Raw genomic sequence first — 24,039 nt, forward strand, 5'->3', positions numbered from 1 at the left:
GTCAGGCAGAAAGAAAATTCAAAAAGAAAATAACTTCCTCTGGAACATACAGCAGCTGATAAGTCCTGGAAGGATTAAGATTTTTTAATAGAAGTAATTTACAAATCAGTTTAACTTTCTGGCACCAGTTGATTTAAAAAATAATAATAATAATAATATTTTCCAGCGGAGTACCCCTTTAATTTAGAGTGGTCCGGTCCTGGAGACGGCGAGGTCTCGTCTAGGGCAGCCGATCCTTCTCCGTGATTGCGGCAGACAGCTGAGGGGCTGGGACATTAGTATGTCTCGAGGTTCCCGCACGAAATTAAAAACAAACATCTCTCGCAGAAGCAATTTCATTATTGTATAATTGCGCGGCATATTGATGTCACTCCCACATGGTGGAGGAATGGTAATTGTTTGTGGCTGTAATAAGACGGAGTGCATTAACTAGAAAATGATAATATTATGAGAGCAGAAAATCATCGGAACTGGAGCCACCGTGACACATTAAAGGGTAGAAGAGATTAAGAGAATCGAATCCGATGGAAGAAACCAGGATCTTTTTTTGATATTTTTTTTTGTCGCTATGTAACAATGTGCATGTAATTGAATTCTAAATACTAATAGGACACATACATGAGTGTTCATCTTCCTTTAGGTAAAAGTGGACCAAGGAGTGACCGAGAAGAACCGGACTAGTATAGGCGCCTGGATGATAAATTGCAGGAGGGCAGCAGGTAAAATAACCAGGTAGGTTTATTCAGCATAGATGCAACGCATTTCGCTTTTTTCATTTTTCCCATAGGTAAAGCCGGTCCTGCCCATAAGATGGAGCCCCAAGATGTAGCGTCCCTGTACTTGGGTTCCAGCTGCTATCACAAAAAAGTTGTCTTGAGGCTGTGAGAGAACGCAGGACATAAAGGTGTTTTTGTACATTGCACTATTTTAATAGTATACACTGAGGTGTTCGGCAGTGTTTCCCAACCAGGGTGCCTCCAGCTGTGGACAAACTACCGTACAACTCCCAGCATGCTGGGAGTTGTAGTTTGGCCACAGCTGGAGACTCCTTGGTTAGGAAACACTGGTGTAAGGGGTAAAGTTAGCATTGTTGTATCAAAAAAATGATACCTTGGTCACGTGATCCTCCCTAAAGATGTAGTGCAGTGACATATAGCTCATCCCCTATCCAAAAGGATAGGGGATAAGATATAGATCGATCGTGGGGGGTCCGACAACTGGCATCCCCTGCAATCTCCTGAACAGGGCCCCCACAGTCTGCCCGAAGCGGCCGTTCCGACCCCCACAGGAAGCTGCGGTCGACACACCCCCTCCATGTATCTCTATGGGATACATGGAGAGGGTGTGTCGGCCGTTGCTCCGTACAGGGGTCCACACACCCCCTTCCAGCAGACTGCCGGAGCCCCGTTCAGGAGATCGCGAGGGGTCCCAGCACTTGGATAGGGGATAAGTTATATTTCAAGGGGACAAGTTAAATGTCACTACAGAATTCCTTAAAGGGGTACTTCCGTAGAAAACATTTTTTTTTTTTAAATAAACTGGTGCCAGAAAGTTAAACAGATTTGTAAATTACTTCTATAAAAAAATATTTACCCTTCCAATACCTTTAAGCAGCTGTATGCTACAGAGGAAATGCTTTTCTTTTTTAATTTCTTTTTTGTCTTGTCCACAGTGCTCTCTGCTGACACCTGATGCCCGTACCAGGAACTGTCCAAAGCAGGAGAAAATCCCCATAGCAAACCTATGCTGCTCTGGACAGTTCCTGATACGGGCATCAGGTGTCAGCAGAGAGCACTGTGGACAAGACAAAAAAGAAATTCAAAAAGAAAATAATTTCCTCCTAAAAGTACTGGAAGGGTGAAGATTTTTTAATAGAAGTCATTTACAAATCTGTTTAACTTTCTGGCAACAGTTGATTTAAAAAAAAGAAAAGGTTTTCCACCGGAGTACCCCTTTAAAGTTGTGGGAGAAGTCCCTAGTCTGGCCTCCTCTTCCAAGAGAAGGGGGGACCCAAAGCATTTTAGTCAGTCTGGATCTGGCCGGGCTAGTGCTGGACATACCTACACCTAGGACAAAGTCTTATTCCCGTTCTAGTCCATGCTGTGAGGACAATGTGCTTCAAGTCTTTTTTTTTCCTTAGTCAGAAGAGAATACTCAGGCTGAACAAGGGCCCCTCTGCATACACTGATCTCTTAAGTGACCTATGGTCGAAATTAGTGCTGGGGGGCTGTGACATCATCGAAAGTTTTTTTTTTTGCTTGTGTTCCTTTTTGTTGCAGATTTTCTACAACTGTCAAATCCCCACCAAAATGTTACGTTAAAGGCCTTTACTTACCAGAAGTACCAAGCCAAGCGACAAGCGGTAGGGAACAGAAGTCAGATGTCAAAGTGGGAGATGCGGGAGACCCTGGTAAGTGAGTATGCATTTTTTTATAGAAATAAAATATTCTAAAAATTTGCACCTTGATTTTGGAGTACATTTAAAGAGGTTATCGGGCATTTTGCAAAAATTCGTATTGCGTGGGGCCAGAAAAAAAACAATAGAAAAAAACCCTTTACCTACCTAGCCCTGGTCCCACGCTGGTCTCCCACAGTTCTCAATCGGCCCTCTTCTTCCTGCTTTAAAGAAAAAGTGATTTGTGCAGGACACCCCCTCCCATAGTCATGAATGGAGGGGGCACGGCATGAAGTCACTAGGGCGTGACCGTGACATCACATCGGTTCGATTTTTGCATGGGTTCGGAAATCTCACCTCACACCGGCACAGAATGCAGGGTGCTGCACAGATATTGCGGGGGTTTCCAGCGGCGGGACCCCATGATCATACATCGTATCCCCTATCCTTTGGATAGGGGATAAGATGTATAAAGCTGGAATACCCCTTTAAGCTGTTCCCTTCCAGTGAAGTCACGCCCCTTTCCCATTTAAACATTCTCCTTGCTGCCGACCCCAAAGAGTGTGTAAAACACATAGATGAAAATGCACCAGGGTTCACCAAATGTGAAGCATTTATGCCAGGAAAACACAAACTGATTAAAAAATAATAATTTATTTGACTGTTCTGCGCCAAATTCTGCAGCATAAAAGTCCACAAAAATTCTGCACCAAATTTAAAGTGTACATGTCATTTAACAGAAGAAAAAATTAAGTTTCTATATTTTACTCATTAGGTCATGCAGATGCTTTACATATCTTTTTTATGTGTCTAGCTTCAGTATAGCTGTTCTGCTGCTCACCTATTTTGACATCCACTGCTCAGAAAGGGGCGTGTCTGAGCCCGCCCTCACTCACCATGCATTCAGTTCCTCCCTGAGTCTGCTGTGCATCTTCATATCATCACTGCAGGCTGCTCTGTAACCCCCTCTTCTCTGTTTTCATGCAGCAGTCTGATAGGACAGGAGTGAGCACAGAGGAGGGCTAGTCCCTTCTCACTCACCATGCATTCACTTCCTCCCTGAGTCTGCTGTGCTGTGTCTCTTCATCCCATCACTGCAGGCTGCTCTGTAACCCCCTCCTCTCTGTTTTCATGCTACAGTCTGATAGGACAGGAGTGAGCACAGAGGAGTGCTAGTCCCGCCATCACTCACCATGCATTCATTTCCTCCCTGAGTCTGCTGTGCTGTGCTGGGTCTTTTCATCCAATCACTGCAGGCTGCTCTGTAAACCCCTCCTCTCTGTTTTCATGCTGCAGTCTGATAGGACAGGAGTGAGCACAGAGGAGTGCTAGTCCCGCTCTCACCTACTGGACTTTGTCCCGGCCTGTGCTTCAGCTGGGGACAAAGATGATGCTGCAGCCGGACAGGATTCTATTCTGGATGGTATGGGGACCCCTAGTGGTCTTTATTTTTTATAAGCCATCATTTCTATAAAAAGGAGATAACATTTTTTTATGAAGTATATAAGTTGTACAACATGTAAAAAGTTTTTCCATCTGACAGCACCCGTTCAGAGAAGATTTTTGTGCGGTTGATGGGGCCATAGACCCCTTACCCCAGGACCCTTCTTCCTTTTTTTATTATATTAGATATATCCATACAAATATTCTCTTCTGAATTCCTCAGTAATAAAGACATTTTCCCTCCCGGAGATGTGAGTCAGCTGATGGCAGCGGATTCTCGCGCTATTCTCCCCCCTCCGGGTTACTAACCAGCCTTCCACCTCCCATCTGCTCAATTTACATCTCATAACCGGGGCCCCAGCTGTGAAGCGCATTCTGACACGTCTTCCCGTCATCTGGGGATGAACACACGTCCATGTCTCTGTGGTATTTTACACGGTCAAGTAGCGCTCTTGACCTCGCTCTCCTGGTGGAATCTCACACCCCGTGGAGGAACGCTCATACACTGGGCCGGTAATCAATAAATACATATTAATGTGCGCCCGGCGGTGGCTGCGGTCAGTGACGTAACTCTGGACGCGGCTTATTATATCCCTGCGCTATTCTGCTGGGGTATTATCTATATTACTGACGTGCCCATCCTATTAATTCTCCAAATGATGACCTTTATTATCAGCCCCCGCCTGGATCCTCCTGCGAATACTGATTTAGAATTTCTCTGCATACGATTTGATACATAGACTTGGATACACCAGCTCAGAAGACGGTATCATACACCACCATTTTAGATACACCAGCTCAGCAGACGGTATCACACACAACCATTTTAGATACACCAGCTCAGCAGACTGGATCACACACGACCATTTTAGATACACCAGCTCAGCAGACTGGATCACACACGACCATTTTAGATACACCAGCTCAGCAGACTGGATCACACACGACCATTTTAGATACACCAGCTCAGCAGACTGGATCACACACGACCATTTTAGATACACCAGCTCAGCAGACTGGATCACACACGACCATTTTAGATTGTAGGTAGCTTAAAGGGGTACTCCGCCCCTAGACATCTTATCCCCTATCCAAATGTGGTGGCCCACTACAGGAGTTGCACCCCTGTACCATTGCTGCCCTGTCAGGTGGACTCTATTTCAGACAATATCCCACATTTGGTTACTCCAGCATTATGAATATGGCACTCACCTGCCCCAGGTCCAGTGCTGAGGCCAGGTCCTTTATCTTCCTCGGCTCCTTGCTCGGTCACCTGTAACAGCGCAGGTCCTCTACCCCATGCTGCAAAGTAAAATACAGTGGTCCCTCAACATATGATATTAATTGGTTCCAGGAGAACCATCATATGTTGAAACCATCATATGTCGAGTACATATGTCTATGTAAAAATGGTAATTGGTTCTGGGGCCTCGGAACCATTGTATGTTGAATACATATCTCTATGGGAAACTGCTAATTGGTTCTGGGATGACCATTGTATGTGGAGTGTATGGGGAGTGTTTAACAAACCAGGGTGCCTCCAGCTGTTGCACAACTACAACTCCCAGCATGCATGTACAGCCATTGACTGTCTGGGCATGCTGGGAGTTATAGTTTTGCAACAGCTGGAGGCACACTGATAGGGAAACATTGATGTATGGGGTTTATAGTGTATATATGTATTGTATGTGATGTGTGACATCGCATACAGTACTGTACAGTTCTTTAAATACCTTCAGGGGGGGACAGAATGTCCTCCATTACCATCCTGCCGACTACAGCTCTATAGGAAAGGAAGGGGAGGGCAGCCAGCAGCTCATTGGATGCCTGCAGCAAGATGCTACAGGCTATTGGCTATGGCTGCACTGGGGGGCGGGGCTTACACGGAGCTCACAGTGGAAGCCTGTATGAGTTAGCAGGACAGCATGTGAGTAACAGGAGGCAGAACGGGGCACACGGGGCACATTATACAACTATCTGTCAGTTACTGAAGTTGTCAGCGCTGTCAGATAGCTGTTTGTACGATGGCCCCGACACACAGCAGCATCATATGTCGAGGCTGCCTTCAACATATGATGGGCTCTGAGAGGCCATCATATGTTGAAATGATCATATGTCGGGGCCATCATAAGTCTGGGGTTCACTGTACAGTACTGAAGCGGGGAGTCTCTGCATCTGGACGTACATTACATAGTATGCTTTACTATGCACCGCCACTCACTTTAAGAGCTCTAGAAGACATTGTGCCCTAGATGGCGGCCTATCATGCCTATTGGCAGTGCCAACTCTTTGGATACACAGGATCAGCAGACAGTACAACACAGGATATTCTAAGATACACCAGATGTACTGACAATATCAGATACCATAGGTTCAGATTCACCACATGAGAAAACAGTATAACACATGATAGACTGAGATATTATAGTACATGAAAGGGATAAACCAGATCAGCTGACAGTATCACACGAAAGGCTTGGATACACCAGATCAGCTGACAGTATCACACGATAGGCTTGGATACACCAGATCAGCTGACAGTATCACACGATAGGCTTGGATACACCAGATCAGCTGACAGTATCACACATGGTAGGCTTGGATACACCAGATCAGCTGACAGTATCACACATGGTAGGCTTGGATACACCAGATCAGCTGATAGTATCACACGATAGGCTTGGATACACCAGATCAGCTGACAGTATCACACGATAGGCTTGGATACACCAGATCAGCTGACAGTATCACACATGATAGGCTTGGATACACCAGATCATCTGTCGGTTTAGCACATGAAAGGGATACACCAGATGAGCTGACAATATCACACATGATAGGCTAAGATACACCAGATGAGCTGACAATATCACATATAATAGGCTTAGATACACCAGATGAGCTGTCAGTATTGCATATAATGGGCTTAGATACACCAGTTGAGCTGTCAGTATTGCATATAATAGACTTAGATACACCAGATGAGCTGTCAGTATTGCATATAATGGGCTAAGATACACCAGATGAGCTGACAATATCACATATAATAGGCTTAGATACATCAGTTGAGCTGTCAGTATTGCATATAATGTGCTTAGATACACCAGATGAGCTGTCAGTATTGCATATAATGGGCTTAGATACACCAGTTGAGCTGTCAGTATTGCATATAATAGGCTTAGATACACCAGATGAGCTGTCAGTATTGCATATAATGTGCTTAGATACACCAGATGAGCTGTCAGTATTGCATATAATGGGCTTAGATACACCAGATGAGCTGTCAGTATTGCATATAATAGGCTTAGATACACCAGATGAGCTGTCAGTATTGCATATAATGTGCTTAGATACACCAGATGAGCTGTCAGTATTGCATATAATGGGCTTAGATACACCAGATGAGCTGTCAGTATTGCATATAATGTGCTTAGATACACCAGATGAGCTGTCAGTATTGCATATAATAGGCTTAGATACACCAGATGAGCTGTCAGTATTGCATATAATGTGCTTAGATACACCAGATGAGCTGTCAGTATTGCATATAATGGGCTTAGATACACCAGATGAGCTGTCAGTATTGCATATAATGTGCTTAGATACACCAGATGAGCTGTCAGTATTGCATATAATGTGCTTAGATACACCAGATGAGCTGTCAGTATTGCATATAATGGGCTTAGATACACCAGATGAGCTGTCAGTATTGCATATAATAGGCTTAGATACACCAGATGAGCTGTCAGTATTGCATATAATAGGCTTAGATACACCAGATGAGCTGTCAGTATTGCATATAATAGGCTTAGATACACCAGATGAGCTGTCAGTATTGCATATAATGGGCTTAGATACACCAGATGAGCTGTCAGTATTGCATATAATAGGCTTAGATACACCAGATGAGCTGTCAGTATTGCATATAATGTGCTTAGATACACCAGATGAGCTGTCAGTATTGCATATAATGGGCTTAGATACACCAGATGAGCTGTCAGTATTGCATATAATGTGCTTAGATACACCAGATGAGCTGTCAGTATTGCATATAATGTGCTTAGATACACCAGATGAGCTGTCAGTATTGCATATAATGGGCTTAGATACACCAGATGAGCTGTCAGTATTGCATATAATAGGCTTAGATACACCAGATGAGCTGTCAGTATTGCATATAATAGGCTTAGATACACCAGATGAGCTGTCAGTATTGCATATAATAGGCTTAGATACACCAGATGAGCTGTCAGTATTGCATATAATGGGCTTAGATACACCAGATGAGCTGTCAGTATTGCATATAATAGGCTTAGATACACCAGATGAGCTGTCAGTATTGCATATAATGTGCTTAGATACACCAGATGAGCTGTCAGTATTGCATATAATGGGCTTAGATACACCAGATGAGCTGTCGGCATTGCATATAATAGGCTTAGATATACTTTTGTAATACTCTTGCTATATTTTAGACAAGTCCCTCTCCCGCACACATCTCACCTATTCCAATAATGTAACATTGGCTCTGCTGCCCAGGTCACTGCATCAATAACATTCGCTTGTCCTCCCTTCTAATATTCTTAAAAATTCCTGAGATTCTCTTTAATTTATTGAAAACACAAGTGTGTAACTCCCCCGTCTGTGACCTTTTGGGCTTTTATTATACATTCAGTCTCAGATGTATAGAGAATGCTCTGGCCCGGCCCCAGTGGTCTCACAGTCAGTAACGTGACACGTCTGGGCCCTAATGCAAACTCTGTCAGCGGCCCCATCTAGAATGTACCATTTATAATACTAAGAGAGTGGACATTGAACCCAGATGTAACTACTACTGATACAACCCCTATACCCATGTCATGGGAGTCAGCGTAACCTCTCTGTACTGTCACTGTACTCTCTGGACTGAGCACACTGTACCCGGCCCAGTAATGGAGGGGTTAAGTGATGAAGCACAACAACACCACTTTACTCCTTGGGGGCCCGTTAATGGTCAAAATGGTGGGTGTTTGGCCTAATTTGGTATTAGGCTAGGAAGGGCCTAGCCTAATACCAAGAAATGTCTCTTTCCACCCTGGTAGTACAAGGCTGCTGCTGTTTGTTTGTTTTTTAAACTGGATGGTTATGAAATATAAAGGGGACAGACACCACTTTTTAAAAAAATTATTATTTATCTAATAATACATGTAGGATCCTCCCCTCTATTCTATAACCAGTAAGAAACAAGCAGCAGCAGCCTTTTAGCAAAGTCACTCGCTCCAGATGGCTTCTAAAAGACATTTAAAGGGTCTCAGATGTCTGATCACGGAGGGCCCGCCGCTGGGGCCCTCATCATCTCCGTGCAGCACCCGCATTTTATGAGGGGCTGCGTCTCCAGTCTTGGAAAGCTCTTTGTTTCCGGGACTGTGGATGTGACGTAATGCCATGCCTCCTCATAACATCATGCTACGCCCCCCACCCCAATTCTATGGGAGGAGGCATAAACCAAGGTATGGAGGTATAAACCAAGTCGTCCGCAGCCTTCCTGGAAGTCAAATGGACCAAGGAATGACCGAGAAGAACTTAAAGGTGTACTATGCCGCTAGGCTTCTTATCCCCTATCCAAAGGATATGGGATAAGATGTCTGATCCTGGGGGTCTGGCCACTGGGACCCCCGCGATTACGGCAGCAGGCCCAAGGCCTGATTATTAAAATCCTATATGTGTATTATAAATTATAACTGTGGGTGATGGATTGTCCAAGACATGGGTGAGAGGTCATTCAGACTGTGGGTTTTGTGTATTGCATTTTATTACACCAGAGACATGCATGGAGGGGGCGAGTTTGACGTCATAACCTAAGCCGCCGGAACCCAGCGTTCGTTTAGAACGCCGGGTGCTGCACGGAGGTCGCGGGGGGTCCCGCCACTGGGATAGGGATAAGTTGCCTAGCAGCAGAGTACCCCTTTAAATTATTTTGTTTTTCTCAAACTGTAAAACCTCTAAAAATAACCTACATCAGATTTGGGAGGTCCATTTTTACCTGAAAAAGAAGAGGGTAGAAGGCGGTTAGGTGAGGTAGGGGGTGGGAACCAACCACAGCCGCTTACCAGATGGAGTTGTGTGGAATCACACACAACGATGTTTAGCGTATGGAGGAAGTCGAATGGACTGGAAGTCGAATGGACCAAGGAGTGACCGAGAAGAACAGGACTAGTATAGGCGACTAGATGATAAATTGCAAGAGGGCAGCAGGTAAAATAACCAGGTAGGTTTATTCAGCATAGATGCAATGCGTTTCGCTGCGCATGCGTCCGCAGCCTTCCTGGAGGTTGAATCGCTTCTCGGCCTTTTGGCAAAGATCAAGTGAAGTATCTGTTCTTATCAGTTTCATGCCGGTGGGCAGTAACGCCGGTGTGGGGCTGATGGGGATTGGTGCTGCATGGAGGGGGCAGGTGTACTGGGGTGTCCCGGGGCTGGTTCTGAGGAATCAACTCAACGGCTGCCCCGATGTGACCTGTTTCCTTCGGGTCTCACCATGAGGCTGAGAGGGTCTAGAGCCGAGGTACTTTAGTGCCTCGGGGAGTGGTGACCCCGAGGTGCTGAAACTCACTGGGAGAATAGGCTCACTGAGTTGAAGCACGAGCACCATGATCTCTTCACCTTGTGGCACTCACCTCTTGATTCCCGGCCTTCTGGCTAGGATCAGAGACATTTTTATAGATCCGGCTGGATGTCCGGGCAGTATATCTGCACACATTCACTTATTTATTTCTTTTTGTCTCCCTGTGTCACATTTTACGTGTTGTGTGTTCACAGGATTATCAGGATGCGGTAGCCCTTCTGGGTGTCCCTCCTGGTGGTCTAGGGTAGGTGTGTGTGGCCGTCAGGTTCCGCACCTCACTGCAAACACCCCGGGTACTCCTGCCTTGGCAGGGTACCTACCGTTATCGGCTCTGCGGGCAGATAACTTGGCTAACTCCAGGGGGGATTCCGGGAGTATTTGTGGTCCCTTAGTAGCTTTGGTGAAAAGGGACATCGATCCTGGAACCTCGCAGGCACCTTTTGGTCAGGAAGCGAAGGGTAAGGTTTGTTGGGGCCTCTCTCCTGTAGAAGGGCTTGCGATAGACCGCATCCTTTGTGCAAGTTTTTTTGGGTGATTCGAGAACATGTTCCTCGGCTCTTAGATAGAAAAAAAATACCTACAGGCAAAATAGGCAGCTGCCTAGAGCATCCAAACCACTCGCTCAGCTAGCAGCATGAGGAGGGGGTTTGTTACAGTGTGTCACCCCAGTACTAAGGAGATTACATGGGGAGGGGGTTTGTTACAGTGTGTCACCCAAGTAGTAAGGAGATTACATGAGAAGGTTTGTTACAGTGTGCCACCCCAGTAGTAAGGAGATTACATGAGTAGGAGTTTGTTACAGTGTGTCACCCCAGTAGTAAGGAGATTACATGAGGAGGGGGTTTGTTACAGTGTGTCACCCCAGTAGTAAGGAGATTACATGAGGAGGAGGTTTGTTTCAGTGTGTCACCCCAGTAGTAGGAGATTACATGAGGAGGGGGTTTGTTACAGTGTCACCCCAGTAGTAAGGAGATTACATGAGGAGGAGGTTTGTTACAGTGTGTCACCCCAGTAGTAAGGAGATTACATGAGGAGGAGGTATGTTACAGTGTGTCACCCCAGTAGTAAGGAGATTACATGAGGAGTAGGTTTGTTGCAGTGTGTCACCCCAGTAGTAAGGAGATTACATGAGGAGGAGGAGGTTTGTTACTAGTGTGTCACCACAGTAGTAAGGTGGGGCATGTCAAAGGGAGGACCAATGGGCAGAGTCAAGGGGGCGGCAATATTAGCTTTTGCCTAGGGTGGCAAACATCCTTGCACCAGCCCTGCCTATGGGATGTGAACACCTCAGTTCACGGTGCTGCCATTACATGGTCATGTGTAGATTTTGCAGCAATACTGTATGAATCTGATCATATCCGAGCACTAGTGCAGGCAATGAGGAGTTAACGCTGTAATACCTTCAGGCCTCGGAGTCAAGTCATTCCCGTCCAGCCAGATATGACTTATTGCAGATGTCTATGAAGGCAATAAGCAGCCCGGTAATATTTTAATGGGGAAAAAGGCATATTCTTCACGTAGCAAATGTGGCAATTTCCTCATGTGCGGAGAAATGGAGTTCATCTTCATCTGAATCCCCGAGCGCTTCTATCTGATCTATTAGGCAGCAGCACGTTCATCCCTGTATATGTCTAGTGACTTAAAGGGGAGCTCCATTATTAAGAAACAAAAAATCTAAACAAAAGAAAAACAACAAGAAACAAAAAAAAACAAAAAAAAAACAATAAGAAACAAAGAAAAAACGAAACAAAAACAATAATAAATAAAAAAATAAATAGGGTTAAAAACAATCTTAGGACACAGTCACAATGTTTCAATATAAATTGCGTTACATAACTGTGGCTGGTTATGGGGGCATAATGGTCGGTAAATTAATTGGGATGCTGTGGTTGGTTACAGGATGGGGCATTGTGGCCATTAGAATTATGGGGATACTGTGGCTGGTTACTTTATGGGGGCATTGTGGCTGGTTGAATTATGGGGATACTGTGGTTGTGACAGATATTTGGGTCCCTGTACCTGGCACTTTGGTGGGGGAACTGTAGCTATCACATTTATTAAAGGGGGATTTTATATCAACTGGCTCCAGAAAGTTAAATAGATTTGTAAATTACTTCTATAAAAAAAATCTTAATCCTTCCAATAATTATCAGCTGCTGAAGTTGAGTTGTTCTTTTCTGCCTGGCAACAGTACTCTCTGCTGACATCTCTGCTTGTCTCGGGAACTGCACAGAGTAGAAGAGGTTTGCTATGTGGATTTGCTTCTAAACTGGAAGGTTCCTGAGACAGGTGTCATCAGAGAGCACTTAGACAGAAAAGAACAACTCAACTTCATCAGCTCATAAGTACTGAAAAGATTAAGATTAAAGATAAGATAAAAAAAAAGTTTTTTCCTGGATAACCTCTTTAAAGCTTTTGCCAATGTAAAAAGAAGCCAATACCTTCCAGGGTTAATAACCACCAGAGAGCGCTACAGACTTTATTGTTTTCCAAATGCAGTGTCCCACTGTGGTGTACTGTAGAGCAAGTATATTGGTTGTTGGATATTTGGCTTATCATTGATGTGTTTGGCAGATGTTGCGTTGTTTTATGCCATTCGTATACAGAGGTTTTGTGTTGTGTTAACCCTGTGTTGCAGCATTGTACTTTACATTTTACCTTATACTGGTATACCCTCCCAGCACTGGACCTCCAGATGTTGGACTTGAGGACTGGGTTGGCATCCCCTGGACTACTCTATTGACTGTCCGGTCATGCTGTGTTGTGCTCCTAAGAGTGAGGAATACAGGTCAGGTAAGAAATGAACCGCAGGGGATCAGAGGGAGGAGAGGAGGGGTGAATGGTGTGGCACAGGGGGATAAAGGGAGGATAAAATGGCTCAGGGGGGTCAGAAAGTGGGAATGGTGTGGAACAAGGGAGGATAAAGTTGGAGAAATAAAATGGCTTTGGGGGGGTCAGAGAGGGGGAATGATGTGACACAGGGGGCGATAAAGCGGGGGTTTAAATGGCACAGGGGGAATCAAGATGGGGTAATGTGGCACAGGGGGTGAAAAGGGGGCAATGACATTGCACAGGTGGTAAATGATGTGGCACAGGGGGGCTTCCAGGGGGGAGAGGAATAAAGTGGCACAAGGGGGATGAAGAGGGCGATAAAATGGCACAGATGAGTGATGAAGGGGGATAAAATAGCACGGGGGGGGGGTCATGAAGGGGGAGAAAATGGCACAAGGGGGATATGAAGGGGGATGAAATGTCACAGGGGGGTCATGAAGAGGGATTAAATAGCACAGGGGGTGATGAAGGGGGATTAAATAGCACATGGGGGTCATGAAGGGGGATTAAATGGCACCGGGGGTCATGAAGGAGGATTAAATAGCACAGGGGGGGTCATTAAGGGGGATGCATTGGCACAGGGGGGTCATGAAGAGGGGGGATGAAATGGCACAGGGGGGGGTTGATGAAGGGGGATGAAATAGCACAGGGTGGTCACGAAAAGGGAAGAAATGTCACAGGGGGGTGATGAAGGGAGGATGAAATAGCACAGGGGGGTCAAGAAGGGGGATTAAATAGCACAGGTCATGAAGGGGGATGAAATGGCACAGGGGGTTAATAAGGGGGGAATGAAATGGCACAGGGGTGATGAAGGGGGATTAAATAGCACAGGGGGTTAATAAGGGGCGATGAAATGGCACAGGGGGTTCATGAAGGGGGATGAAATAGCACAGGGGGTTCATGAAGGGGGATGAAATGGCACAGGGGGTGATGAAGGGGGATTAAATAGCACCTGGGGTTCATGAAGGGGGATGAAATGGCACAGGGGGGTGATGAAGGGGGATTAAATAGCACCGGGGGTAGCAGCCACATTTGGTGATATTGGATACTGGTATCACGTTGTGTATCGTAGGACAGTCACATACATGAAAAGTTTGGGGTCCAGCCCCCAACTCTCTCCTGACAGGAGAAGGATAATGATTTGGGCAATCACTGCTCTTCCCATGACACATGGATCCACTGGCTCCTCCAGATCCAGAATCCCCCTTTATAGACATGGTAGTGGAGATGATAACGTGACGCCACCCCCTTCATTCACGTCGTCTTCTTTTGCCTCCATTGATCACAGCCCATGACGGATGACGCCAGGCCTGCTGAGTCAAGCCACTAAGACGATTTATTTACTGCCCTAAATATTCTCCATCTTTATTTTCCAGCGCTCAATGGCGGCTATATTTCTCCACAGTGTCTGGCGCTCAGACATGAACCTTGGCTGCCTGCAGGAGAGAGATTGAGCGCGGTAATTCCACGCGAAGTTACAATGAATTGTCACTAATTACCAGTCGCCCGCAGTGGATAGTTTGGGATCTCAGACCATTACTATCAGTCAAGAAAATCGTGTTGGAGTGGCGAGCGGGGGAGGGGGGGGAGAGATTTAATTACACCGGTGTCACGTTAAGGTTTTCTCAGGATGGGATTCGCACTGTCGCAGGCGTCGCGCAGCCTCTCACTTTTAGGAGGAGAACAGCACGTTCTTCCCGTCTCTGCCTGTGAATTATGATAATGCCTGATGCCGACGAAACCTACAGAGAGCCGCGGCCAAAAATGTGAATAAAAGCGACGTGAGCTTTGTGAGACTGGAATTGTCGCCGTAATGCTGGCACATCCCTCGCAGTGATGCTCGGTGTTTTAATAACGTAACATCTAAGAATTATTGTATAGAAAACATAAGGAATAAATAATGTATGCATCCACCCTAGGAGAGTATCCTACAGAGATACAAGAAATTAGGGAACAAGATGGCGACATTACGATACGATTTTAGATGGTATGGGGAACTGTAGCTATTACGTGGATATTTTTTTTTTATATATATATATATATATATATATATAAATGCCTTTGCCAATGTAAAAAAAATCCAATACCTTCTAGGGTTAATAACCACCGGCGAGCACTAAAAACTCTATTGTTTTCCAAATGCAGCGTCCCACTGCAGGGTACTGTAGAGCGAGTATATTAGTTGTCGGATATTTGGCTTATCATTGATGTGTTTGGCAGATGTTGCGTTGTTTTCTGCCATTCGTATACAGAGGTTTTGTGTTGTGTTAACCTGGTGTTGCGGCATTGTACTTTACATTTTACTTTATACTGGTATACCCTCCCAGCACTGGACCTCCAGACGTTGCAAAACTACAACTTCCAGCATGCCCGGACAGCCAACAGCTGTCCGGGCATGCTGGAAGTTGTAGTTCCGCAATAGCATACAATCCTGGTGACATAATGGATACAGATGAAAATTCAATCCCGTGTGATTTGTGAGCGTCGGAGGGAGACATCATTTAAATTTATGCAAATTTTTATAACCCCTCCCCCTATGTTCTACTGATAAAGAGCCAGTCACAGAATACGTAACTATAATATCCACTGACTCACAGGTGACGTTGTCAAGGATGGCAGCTGGTGAGGCCTTAAAGGGGTACTCCACCCCTAGACATCTTATCCCCTATCCAAAGGATAGGGGATAAGATGTCTGATCGCGGGGGTCCCGCTGCTGGGGACCCCCGCAATATAGCATGCGGCACCCACCCCCGGCTGTCCCATAGACTTGCATTGAGTTGGAGGGTTGTGACGTCACGAACTACCGTTCCCGTGGTCGGGACCCAGACCCTCCAGTGCTTCCGGAGCAGAAACAGGTGGGTGCTATATTGCGGCGGGACCCCCGCGATCAGACATCTTATCCCCTATCCTTTCAATAGGGGATAAGATGTCTAGGGGTGGAGTACTCCTTTAAAATGTGCGTGACTGCTGCTGTATACTGCTGAGTGTCGACACATGAAATATACACCGGACAAAAAGTTGGTATAAAACTCTTTCTCAGCAAGAAACTCAGAGAGTTCCCAAGTGTTCTCAGAAAGCTCCCAGAGAGAGTTCTGTTTATTACACGGAAGTGCATTAGTTTTTACATTTGACAAAAAGGGGAGGTTAGTTATCACGTCAAAATCATCATGTTATATTTTGATTGGTTATTTGAGTTTTGTGTCCGTATATATTAGCATATTTAAGCATCTTTTACTTTATTGGCCAAAGTTCACTTATGTGGCTCTCTCATTCTCATATTGGAAAATCCCAGATTTCTCTGTCCTTCTATACAGTCTGTATATTCTTCAAGTATTTTGTCTTCTGACGTCTCATCTTGGTCCTTCTGGAGTCATCCCAAGGTCTTCATCTTAGTTACAAGCAAATAGCAAGCTGATATATGGGTTATAAGGAAAATAATGTTTTTCTGCAGCATATTAGCATATATGTCTATTTCTTAATATATATTGATCAGTAATCAAAATGATAAGGGTCATCCCTGCCAACGTCTTCTCTTCCCAATTCTTCTCCATCTGGGCCAGACCGTCATGATGACTTCAAACTATACATACTATACTGAGACATCTTTGACCCCTACATCTGAAGCCACCCCTTCTCTATAGCAACACAACCACCATCCTTTAATACTGCCACCATTACAATGCCCGATGCTGCTCCATTTGCCCCCATTACTGTTCATACTGTTTAGAACGCCAGGTGCAGCACAGAGATGCCGGAAATCCCAGCGGCGGGGCTCCCTTGATCAGATATCTTATCCCCTATCCTTTAGATAGGGGATAAGATGTCTAGGGACAGAGTATCCCTTTAATGGGAAATGTAGGCAGCATTAGGAAATCAGTGTGGAAATCCAAATCAGTATGGCTGAAAATCTCACGCCTGCCACATCGGTTGAAACTGGTAAGCACAAGGCATACACAAGAACCATTACATTATTCTCTAATAATAGCCTATGCTGCACCATATGAAGTAAAAAATAAATAAATCCCTGGAGTGCTTCTTTAATGGTGAATAAAATAAAAGCTGTAAAGGATTTAATAAGGGTCCACACCACGTTTTTGCAATACAGTTCCCGTATACGTTTTCAATTTGAAAACCGTACGGAACCGTATTGAAAACCATCTGCATTGACTCTCCATTGAAAACTGTATGTCAAAAGAAGCATCAGGTTGTGTCCATTTTGCGTTTTGTACGGTTTTGTCATTTTTTTTCCCGTATCCAAAACCGTAGCCTACCACGGCTTTTAGTCCAGGTGAAAATCCGTATTGAAACGTATACGTTTTAAAAAAAAATGGGAGTGAATGGGAACCGTACAGAACTGTATGTGCGTACGGTTCCATCCGTTTTTGACTTTGCACAGTTTTTTCTTGAAATTTCAATCAAACAAGTGAAACTTTATTCATAATGGAGTGAAAAGTTTTTTCTTAAAAAACGTATGCAACCAGACATCATTTTTCAAACCGTATATGGTTTTCAATCGTATATGGATAAAAATTTGTACACAAGTCAGGTTTTGAGGAATCCGTTTTTTAAAAATCAAAAACCTGATACGGGAATAAACAGCTGCCGACCGTTCGAAGGAGGTCACTTGTGACTTCCCTTCAATTAGTTTTTACGTCGGTGACAAAATGGTGTTTAGAAGACATGAGAGAGCCGTCATGTCCTGGCAGTGACACGTGCGGGTCCCTCACATACCGTATGTCACATCCTCCCCGCTCACATGCCGCGCTCTCAGGAGCGACCTCCATTCTGAGCTAATTAAGCGCTGGCCAGGAGCGGCTCTAGCAGCGACTCGGCTCCCGGAGCGGCGCTCGTATACAAGCTGGCCAAGATGATGAGCTGGTGTGACTACTGTACAGAAAAGGAATGAAATCAGACAGAAATGACCCGGGGTCGGGAGAGAACTGCACTAAAGCAGAACGGTGTGAAAGCCGCGAGACTGCATCATGTTACTTAAAGGATTGATAAATCAGAGGATATACCAGAAGGGTGGGGGGGGGGGGTTCACTTACTTACCAGAAGGTGCAAAGGAAAAACTGTGCCATTCCATATTGTTGCTTTAGAAAGGTGCAGACTTTACCGTCAGATTTGCTTAGATTATAGTATAAGGCAGGTGAATGAATTTTACAAATCGCTGTGGATATTTTCTGTGCAGGGAAAAAACAAGAAGTTTTAAGATTGTGTTGCTGAAATGTTTTGAATTTTCACTGCGGGTTTTTCCACTTTCAATGCAGCAGGGGAGAAATATATATATATATAAAAAAGTCAACGTGTGTGTGTATGTATGTGTATATATATGTGTGTGTATGTATGTATGTGTATATATGGATGTGTGTGTATGTGTATGTATGTATGTGTGTGTATGTATATGTGTTTATATGTATGTATGTCAATATGCATGTGTGTATGTATATATATATATGTATGTGCGTGTATGTCTGTATATATGTGTGTATGTATGTATATATATGTGTGTGTGTGTGTGTATATATGTAAGTATGTATGTGTGTATATATGTATGTACGTACGTGTGTATGTGTATATATATATATGTATGTGCGTATACTGTATATGTATGTATATGTGTGTATGTATGTATATGTGTGTATGTATATATGTGTGTGTATATATATGTGTGTATTATATATATATGTGTATATATGTACGTGTATATATGTGTGTGTGTATGTAATGTATTAATATATGTGTGTGTATGTATATATGTGTGTGTCTATATGTGAGTATGTATGTGTGTATATATATATGTATGTGTGTATATGCATATATGTGTGTGTATGTATGTATGTGAGTATGTTTGTATGTATTTATCTATGTATATATCTATGTGTGTGTATGTATGTATGTGTGTATATATGAATGTGTGTATGTATGTATATATATGTGTGTGTATGTATGTGAGTATGTATGTGTGTGTATGTATATCTATATGTATATATGTGTGTATGTATGTGTGTGTATTTATGAGAGTATGTATGTGTGTATGTATGTGTGTGTATTTATGAGAGTATGTATGTGTGTATATATGTGTGTGTATTTATGATAGTATGTATGTATATGTGTTTGTATGTATGTGAGTATGTATGTGTATATGTGTGTGTATGTATGTATATCTATGTGTTTATGTGTGTGTATGTATGTGTGTATATATGTGTGAGTATGTATGTGTGTGTATGTGTGTATGTATATCTATGTGTATGTATGTGTGTGTGTATGTATATATATATATATATATATATATGTATCTATGTGTGTGTATTTATGAGAGTATGTATGTGTGTATATATGTGTGTGTATTTATGAGAGTATATATGTGTGTGTGTATGTACATCTATGTGTGTATGTGTGTGTATGTGAGTATGCATGTGTGTATATATATGTGTGTGTGTGTGTGAGTATGTATGTGAGTATGTTTGTGTATATGTGTGTATATGTGTGTATATGTATGTATATATGCGTGTATATATGTGTGTGTGTGTATGTGTGTGTATGTATGTATGCGTGTATATATGTGTGTGTATGTATGTGAGTATGTATGTGTATATGTATGTATATGTGTGTATTATATATATGTGTATATATGTACGTGTATATATGTGTGTGTGTATGTAATGTATTAATATATGTGTGTGTATGTATGTATATATGTGTATATATATGTGAGTATGTATGTGTGTATATATATATGTATGTGTGTATATGCATATATGTGTGTGTGAATGTATGTAAGTATGTTTGTATGTATTTATCTATGTATATATCTATGTGTGTGTATGTATGTGTGTATATATGAATGTGTGTGTATGTATATATATGTGTGTGTATGTGAGTATGTATGTGTGTGTATGTATGTATATCTATGTGTATGTATGTATGAATATATGTGTGTATGTATGTGTGTGTATTTATGAGAGTATGTATGTGTGTATATATGTGTGTGTATTTATGAGAGTATGTATGTATGTATATGTGTTTGTATGTATGTGAGTATGTATGTGTATATGTGTGTGTATGTATATATATCTGTGTGTATGTGTGTGTATGTATGTGAGTATGTATGTGTGTATATATGTGTGAGTATATATGTGTGTGTATGTATGTATATCTATGTGTGTGTATGTATGTATATATGTGTGTATATATGTGTGTGTATTTATGAGAGTATATATGTGTGTTTATGTACATCTATGTGTGTGTGTATGTGAGTATGCATGTGTGTATATATGTGTGTGTGTGTGTATGTGTGTGAGTATGTATGTGTCTATATATGTGTGAGTATGTATGTGAGTATGATTGTGTATATATGTGTGTGTATGTATGCGTGTATATATGTGTGTGTGTGTATATGTATGTGTGTATATATGTGTGTGTATGTATGTATGTTTGCGTGTATATATGTGTGTGTATGTATGTGAGTATGTATGTGTATATGTGTGAGTATGTATGTATGTGTCTTTGTATGTGTATGTATGCGTGTATATATGTGTGTGTGAGTATGTATGTGTGTATATATGTGTGAGTATGTATGTGAGTATGTTTGTGTATATATGTGTGTGTATGTATGCGTGTATATATATGTGTGTGTGTGTATATGTATGTGTGTATATATGTGTGTGTATGTATGTATGTTTGCGTGTATATATGTGTGTATGTATGTGTGAGTATGTATGTATGTGTCTTTGTATGTGTATGTATGCGTGTATATATGTGTTTGTATGTATGTGAGTATGTATGTGTGTGTGTGTAAGTATGTGATTATGTATGTGAGTATGTATGTATGTGTGTGTTTATGTATGAGTATGTACGCATGTGTATATGTGTGTGTGTATGTATGTATGTATGTATGTGTATATGTATGTATTTGAGTTTGCATGTGTGTATGTATGTGAGTATGTATATGTATATGTGTGAGTATGTATGTGTATATGTGTGTGTATGTATGTACAGCAACTAAAAATATAGGATAGTTAAATTATCCCTCACCTACCGCCATTTGTGAGGGTCACGAGAAGCAGTTATAGACTTTTTTAAGCTTTAGGCGAAACTCAATTGGGAGGCCCCTAGCCCCCACGCAACACCCCCCAACCCCCATCCAGAAAATGTAAGAGAATGGCGGTGTATACAGTGTATGCATCAACGCAAATCTGGGGAGCAAGCAGGCTGTCGGGGATGCTGGAAGTTGTAGTTTTGCAACAGCTGGAGGCACCCTGCTTGGGAAACACTGCATGTTCCCTTTAAAGCGAAAACAAAAAGATTCCACCTGTGAAATCTAAATGAAATACCGCGGTAGGGAAATAGACATCGCCATGAACCGAAATCTCCTCTTCTCCTGTCAAACCCTCCGTCTGATTGTAGCTACTGATCCAGAATAAAGCATTTAAATGATGTTATCCAGAAGAGCATATAAATGGGAAGCCGTGAATTACCTTGTAGAATGATTTATATCTCGGCCATCTTTGAATAGATGAAGCCATTGACTTCGGGCTCCCGAGGATTTATCGACGCTGCCATCTGACAAATTGCCGGCGGGTCTCTGCCGCTCCGGTGCCTGCCGCTCCCCGACCGGATGCAAATTAGATTGTAAGCTTTGTGGTTCAGTGCCCAGGTGAACGCTATCCCCGGCGATCTGCTCTGTATACAGCTGGGAGAAGGTATAACTATATTCTATTGTGATGATTGAGGTCCGTACGACGGAGAAGTGTGACATTACCTGACAGTATTAAGTAGTATATGCTTCTTCCTGTTAATGGGGTTATCCACCATAAGTTGACTTTAGTACTTACCTGCCAGACAGTAATGGACATGCTTAGGAAGGATCCGTGCTTGTGTTGGGGCTAAATGGCTGTGTTGTGAGTGCCCCATAACATTGCTGCTTTCCATTTGTGAATTGGCTATTTCCTGTTGGAGTTCCCTCCCTCCAACTACAAGTCACAGGATCCCTTGTTTGTAAATGTTGCGCTATGACATCACGAGCTCCCGGGCGCCGGCTCCAGTGTTTGGAATAGTTTGTTCCAGACGGAGTACCCCTTTAACACATTTAGACATGTATACGTGGTCAAGACAACTCACTGAAAATCAAACTAAGCACCAGAATGGGAAAAAGAGGATTTAAGTGACTGTGCACATAGTATGGTTGTTGGTGCCAGACGATCGCTTTTCTAATGAACAATGTCCAGTAGATATTTAGTGCCAATAAAAGTTGTTTTATTGCAGGTTTGCAGCATGCAGGACAACGCGTTTCGAAAGGTATATCCCTTTCTTTATCAGGTTCTTCCCAGGACCTCCTGAATTCTTCTTCTCATCTGTTACTACACAACGTGTCCAACCTTGAAGCAGATGGGCTACAGCAGCAGAAGACCACACCGGGGGCCTCTCCTGTCAGCTAAAAACAGCAAAATGAGGCCACAATTCACACAGGAACCAAAACTGGAGAATGGGAGATGGAAGAACGTTGTCTGGTCTGAGGAGTCCCCATTCCAGCTGTGACATCAGATGGGTCAGAATTTGGTGTAATTATAAAGCATGGATCCCTCCTGCCTTGTATCAGGGTCAGGCTGCTGGGGATGTAATGGTGGTGGGGGGACATTTTCTGGGCACATTGGGCCCCTTAGTACCAATTGATCCTGGTATAAATCCCACAGCCTCCCTATTGTTACTGACCATGTCCTTCCCTTTATGATCACAGTGGGACCATCTTCTGATGATACTTCCAGCAGGATAATGCCCCATGTCACATGACATCATCTCATACAGGACAATGAGGTCACATGACATCATCTCATACAGGACAATGAGGTCACATGACATCATCTCATACAGAACAATGAGGTCACATGACTCCAATTGCCTCCACAGTCACCAGATCTCATCCTATAGATCACCGCTGGGATGTGGTGGAACCAGAGATTCTCATCATGGATCCAAGAAAATCTGCAGCAACTGTGTGATGTCATCATGTCTATATGGAGGAACTGTGTGATGTCATCATGTCCATATGGAGGAACTGTGTGATGTCATCATGTCCATATGGAGGAACTGTGTGATGTCATCATGTCTATATGGAGGAACTGTGTGATGTCATCATGTCCATATGGAGGAACTGTGTGATGTCATCATGTCTATATGAAGGAACTGTGTGATGTCATCATGTCCTTATGGAGGAACTGTGTGATGTCATCATGTCTATATGGAGGAACTGTGTGATGTCATCATGTCCATATGGAGGAACTGTGTGATGTCATCATGTCTATATGGAGGAACTGTGTGATGTCACCATGTCTATATGGAGGAACTGTGTGATGTCATCATGTCTATATTGAGGAACTGTGTGATGTCATCATGTCCATATGGAGGAACTGTGTGATGTCATCATGTCTATATGGAGGAACTGTGTGATGTCATCATGTCTATATGAGGGAACTGTGTGATGTCATCATGTCCATATGAAGGAACTGTGTGATGTCATCATGTCCATATGGAGGAACTGTGTGATGTCATCATGTCCATATGGAGGAACTGTGTGATGTCATCATGTCCATATGGAGGAACTGTGTGATGTCATCATGTCTATATGGAGGAACTGTGTGATGTCACCATGTCTATATGGAGGAACTGTGTGATGTCATCATGTCTATATGGAGGAACTGTGTGATGTCATCATGTCCATATGGAGGAATTGTGTGATGTCATCATGTCTATATGGAGGAACTGT

The 24,039-nt window shown here is 43.2% G+C and overlaps 1 protein-coding gene, 1 long non-coding RNA gene and 1 pseudogene across 2 annotated transcripts in view; 2 read left to right on the forward strand and 1 right to left on the reverse strand.

Annotated features, from left to right (window-relative positions):
* KIRREL1 (kirre like nephrin family adhesion molecule 1) overlaps positions 1-24,039 on the reverse strand; it is a 330,948-nt gene that overhangs the window by 300,102 nt on the left and 6,807 nt on the right. The gene's annotated exons all lie outside the window — the stretch shown is intronic.
* Positions 790-22,786, forward strand: LOC130295331 (uncharacterized). The gene is made up of 3 exons (XR_008848782.1): positions 790-904; positions 2,280-2,410; positions 22,542-22,786. It is a non-coding gene; the product is annotated as an uncharacterized LOC130295331 (long non-coding RNA).
* Positions 10,154-10,316, forward strand: LOC130296076 (U2 spliceosomal RNA; annotated as a pseudogene).

Source organism: Hyla sarda, chromosome 11 (assembly GCF_029499605.1).
Source record: "Hyla sarda isolate aHylSar1 chromosome 11, aHylSar1.hap1, whole genome shotgun sequence".
In the NCBI taxonomy this organism is placed as follows: domain Eukaryota; kingdom Metazoa; phylum Chordata; class Amphibia; order Anura; family Hylidae; genus Hyla; species Hyla sarda.